Raw genomic sequence first — 5,470 nt, 5'->3', positions numbered from 1 at the left:
CCCAAATAACTCGGGCATGTGTGCTATAAACCCAACCAAGATGAAGAACAATTATAACCAAGACAAATGACACTTAAATTGTGGTGGTTGAAGTCTTTTAATGTGATTTTAAGACTAAGGGCCTTGTTTGGTGATTTTTTTAATCAAAAAGTTACTTTAAAAAAAAAATCAAAAAGCCAATCTATACTATATATTAAGTAAAATCGGATTTTTAACCCTAAGTCTTGTGGGAGCTCCAATCTCTCAATCTAAATTTTCTGATTTTTTGATTTAAAAAAAAAAACCTTAGCATTTATTAACTTCTCCCAACCCCTAAGTCTTACCCTCATAATAATACTTTAATGCATTAAAAACAAGCATAAAAAAAAATCTTTGAAATCCAACACATATGAATTTCTTGAAAAGTCCCAACACATATGATTATTATCCCTCATAGCAACACTTTAATGTATTAAGAACAAGCATAAAAAAAAAATTCTTGAAAAGTCCAACACATATGATTATTATCAAAATATTAAACTTTAATATAATATAATTAAAAAAAAGACATTTAATTCCTTGAAAACTCTAACACATATAATTATTATCAAAATATTAAACTTTCAGGGTGTTTTGAGAAGTTGGTAAAAAGCTGCCTTTTGACTTTTTACTAAGTTTCTTGGCATTTTTAGAAAATGATTTGAGAAGTTGGTAAAAAGTTAGCTTTTGACTTTTTTTAGTTAATATTTGTTTATGACATCAAATCAAAATAAAATGACCAAAATAACCTTGCCAAACTTTGGAATTCTACATAATTTGTTAACATAGTTGGCTCAGCTTTTTTCCATAGCAACAAAAATGCAAGTGTTTTTGTGCTCTTCCCAAAACGGCTTAATATAATATAAAAAAGTAAAAAAAAAAAAGGCATTTAAAAAAAAATTAAAAATTAAAAATCGCAATTCACATATATAGATAATTGTAAACATAATCCGTGCATAGCACGGGTGATATGCTAGTAGCATATATCAAAAAGTCAAAAATTTCCTTTTCTCTCTACTTTTTGCATATTTTTTCGTAAAAAATCAAAAAGTCATCCAAAAAATACTAATTTTTTTTACATCATATTTTAGCCAAAAAGCTAAAAAGTTACTAAAAAAACTTGTTCTCAAACGAGGCCTAAGGTTTCGTTTGGAAGTTTTATTTTTTTAATTTTTTGATCTTTTATGAGGTGAAAAAAAATTAAAATATCATACACATACGATAGTTATGAGGAAAAAAAAAAGATTAATTGGTGTGTATTTTAATTTTTTAAATTAAAAAAAAAATTAACTTTTTTAACTAAAAAATCAATAGCCAGATGAGCCTTTGAGGACAGCCGTAATACCAGGCAACAAAGAAAGTGTTGGTTGGGCAAGGAATCACAAAAGTGAACCTTACCATCTACACTATTTTTTATTTTTTTTTCGATTCAAAAGGAAAACAGCAGAACATAGAGTTAAGGCATAAAGCCTTTTAAACAAAAGATGACCCTAGAATGTTTGCAACAAGCAGGCTTGCAACCTCATTAGGAGGGTCATTAAGAAATACAAACGGTTCTGGGTGATTAACCCCTAGATTTGCTAAACCATCTACACTTTGATTGCGTTCTCTGAGGATGTGTTGAATGGTACAACTGCATCTCTGCATCAGGAACTTGGTGCCCTCAAGAAGGGGCCTATACTGAAAGTTTGGACCAGACTCTTCTTGAATCAGTTGAACAACATGCAAAGAATCTGTCTCAATTAGTATATCTCTCATTCCTTTCTCCAGAATGATGGTTAGGCCTCTATATATTCCCCAAAGCTCAGCTTCCAGACTAGTTGCTTCATCAAGTCTCCCATGGTATCCATGCACCCATGCTCCTCTCTCATCTCAGAAGAGCCCTCCATAACCAGTTGGTCTGAGATTTCCCTTGGAGCATCCATCAGTATTGAGTTTAATTCTACCTGCAAAAGGTAAAACCTAGTTAGTTTTTTGTTCCAGAAACAGTCCAGTAAAGTGGTCAGATTGAAATGCCTCAAAAGTTGCAGCTGTTTGTTGCTAGATATATCTGATGGCTTGGTGCACACTGTCTTCCTCTTGTTTGCAAACAAAATTGTTCCTATCTGTCAAAATTTTCCAAGCAATGAAAACAAACACAATGCCCCAAGGAATATGGAAGATCTTACTCTCCTTACTGTGCAGGTTAGCCTGAAGCCACTGCTCCCAAGATTGAATTTCACTGAGTTGAAGCCATCTGTGGTTTCTTAAAACTAGCCAAATGGCTTTAGCTTTAGGGCATTCTCTAAACAGATGGCTTATGTCTTCCTGAGCTGAGTTGCACCTGGGGCATTTGTCATCCATGGTCAAGCCTCTAAGACTTCTATGATGGTTGGTTAATAAACGCTCATGGAATAGCAACCAGCAAAAACATTTCATTTTTTGTGGGATTTTTTTTTTCCAGATCCAGTGCCAGCTCACTTTGTCACTGTGATGGTTCATATTTGTTAAGAGATCATAGGCTGCACTAACTGTGAAGTTACCAGTTAGTGCTCCTTACCATCTACACTATTAACTTGTTAAATTAAAGGGGTATTTATTAATAAATTTCATCTTACAAAGAAGTACCTTAATTAGTTCTAAATTTTTTCTAATGGTTTATTAAGTTCTATTAGTGGATGATTTCTTTTCATGTGATTCTATTTTTGATTTTGGTAGTGTTTTGGTGGACAATTATACCCTTTTGTTAATGTGACATATATGATGTAATTCTCTAATATACCAGGTACTAATGTGACACTCCAAAAAAATTAAAAATTCCTTAGTTTACGTTTCCTAAATATGACAACGTGACGGGTATGATGTGACACTCCAAAATTTTACTAAAAAAAAAAAAACTCTTTAGTGTATTTTTCCCTAATGTAACAACGTGGCGGGTATGATGTGACACTTCAAAAAAAAACTCTTTAGTATACTTTTTCCTAAAGTGACAATGTGATGAGTATGATATGACACTTTAAAAAAAAATAAAAAAAAGCTTTTTAATATACTTTTCCCTAATGTGACAACATGGCGGGTATGATGTGACACTTTAAAAAAATTAAAAACTCCTTAGTGTACTTTTTCCAAACGTGACATGTGACATTCCAACGTGGCAGATATGATGTGACACTTTAAAAAAATTAAAAACTCTTTAGTATACTTTTTCTAAATTTAACACTCCAATGTGATAGGCAAATGAGTCATTACACATCCAAAAGAACTAAATGAATCACAAGAAAAAATATGGGACTATACGGATTACAAGTCCAAAATATGGGACTTATTGGTCAATCTCCCTAAATTAAAATACTAAAATAAATTTGGGTAAAATTCATTTTATCTCTCTATAGTATAGCTTGATAGCACTTTACTCCATATCTTTTAAAAATAGTCATATACCACTCATATAGTTTTGAACTAAAACACATATAATTCTATTTTCACACACCAAAACATCTCGTTCCATATCCTCTCTCAATACACATAACCAACTAATTTTGAATTTTGTGATTTTACTCAATGCACAATCTTTTTTGCCAAAATTATCCCTCTCTTTGACATTGAAATCCTAAACCAACACCCATTTGTAAATGTTGTTTCTTCTCCCCTATAAGTGTTGTTTTCTGCAATGCAATGAGTATTCTTGGTATTATTTTCTTTATTTCAACACATTATTTATGTGGACTGCTTGACCAATTTCATGTCATTTTCTACAATTGTCATGCACCAGGTGTGTTGGAAGCTAATTTTGTTGAACCAGCTCACGATAAACAGAGCTTTGAGCGAACAGCTGCACTGGCGAGACTTGAGGCAAGATTAGTTGTGATGCAGAAGAGTTATTGGTCTGTTTATTTATATATCTATTTCATTTTCCCCCATCTATAGGTTTCATTAGTGTGGCTGAGTTAGGAGATGGAGTTAGGGTTTTGATGGAGGAGATAAGGACACTTTAATAATTTTATTTTAGGACAAAACTGTAATAAAAAAATAAATCATTAAGTGTGCATACAGAGGTAGATAAGTGTGTGGAAATAGAATTTCCCCTAAAATACAATCGTTAACACCATTAAATATAGATGTGAAATGACTATATTACCCAAAAATCTTAGATTTTTTGTTATTTCTTGCTTTCTTATCTCTCATACACATAATTTGTAATGTCTAATATTAATTTAATTAAATCACAATTAGTTATAAATTCTTAAATTTTTATTCAACTTTTAATTTAATTATATTTTAGATCACAATTAATTTTAAAAATTGACTTAAAATATAAGAGGTTGACTGTTATAATTAAAAATAAAAATATCAAAATAAAACTATAGTGAAATTATAAAAAACAGTGTAATTAAACCATTAAATTATGGTTGCTGAAATCTTATAATATTGTGGACTCAAAATAGACGTGTGCTCTGAACCCCAACAAGATGAAGAACATATGGATGCCAAACTCAAAAAATTATTAGATATTATTAAATTGATTCAATTATTAATTCCATATTTTATGTTGTCTCTTAAAATACCATTAAAAATGGAGTCTGGATCCTCTTCAGCCAGCCTCTCCAGCCATTCTCCTGTCAAGGGCCAGGGTTTGGCCACGTCACTTTGCCAAAATCTATGGCTCAGATCAAGTTTGGTTATAAAAAAATAAAAAATAAAAGTTGATTTTTTTTTTTTTCATTCAACACAGCAACAGAGAGAATAGGAAGAGGCCGATGAAAGAAGAAGACGACTTAGGAAGAGAGGTCGTTGTTGTTATTGCCGGAAAACAAGCTCGAACTCTGGCGATCTCAGATGACAGCTTTAAGACCAGGAGTCAGTGATGAGGAGTCAGTGAGTGAGCTCGCAAAGCTTTTGGAAACCCACTTTAAATGTTAAAATCATCCAACAAATCATCAAGCCACAAATGTTAAAATCATAAAAAATTTAACAACTGGAGAGGATCAAATGTTAAAATCATAGGTTAAAATCCCAAATTTTTTAAATTTTAAATTTGAAGTAGCTAGGTGTTAAAATCATGGGTTAAAATTCAACAGCTTTTAAAATCATAAAATGTTAAAATCATCAAGCCACAAATTTGAAGTAAACCCACTTTCTCTCTCTAAAATTCAAGCCACATAAGTCGTCTAAATTCAACACTTTAGCTCTAGTTGCTTCAATTTCTTTCTGGTCTTTGATTTTTTGATTTCTTTCTTTATATTGTTTTTGGAGAGTTATTGATTTATACATGGGTTTTGCTTTGAAAAAATTCAGATCTAGAAGAAGAATGGGGGATGGTGGTGTTGGATCAACCGAAGCTGGTAGGGGAAGGAGTGGGAGAGAGGAGTCAGGCTGGTGCTAGCAGTCGCAGTGGTGCGTGACGGTCGTCGAAGGGTTGTCATACGTCACTATCAACGACAATGATGAGTCCTACGGATCTTCTTTCTCCGAC

The 5,470-nt window shown here is 32.2% G+C and overlaps 1 long non-coding RNA gene across 1 annotated transcript; it reads right to left on the bottom strand.

Annotated features, from left to right (window-relative positions):
* Window positions 1-1,357: 1,357 nt before the first annotated feature.
* On the bottom strand, window positions 1,358-2,584 carry LOC145823266 (uncharacterized). The gene is made up of 2 exons (XR_014365547.1): window positions 2,187-2,584; window positions 1,358-1,964 (listed from the first exon to the last, which is right to left on the bottom strand). It is a non-coding gene; the product is annotated as an uncharacterized LOC145823266 (long non-coding RNA).
* Window positions 2,585-5,470: the final 2,886 nt, after the last annotated feature.

This window comes from Camellia sinensis, chromosome 4 (assembly GCF_055761805.1).
Source record: "Camellia sinensis isolate YWXY chromosome 4, ASM5576180v1, whole genome shotgun sequence".
Taxonomy (NCBI): domain Eukaryota; kingdom Viridiplantae; phylum Streptophyta; class Magnoliopsida; order Ericales; family Theaceae; genus Camellia; species Camellia sinensis.
This window is presented reverse-complemented; position numbering and strand designations above follow the sequence as displayed.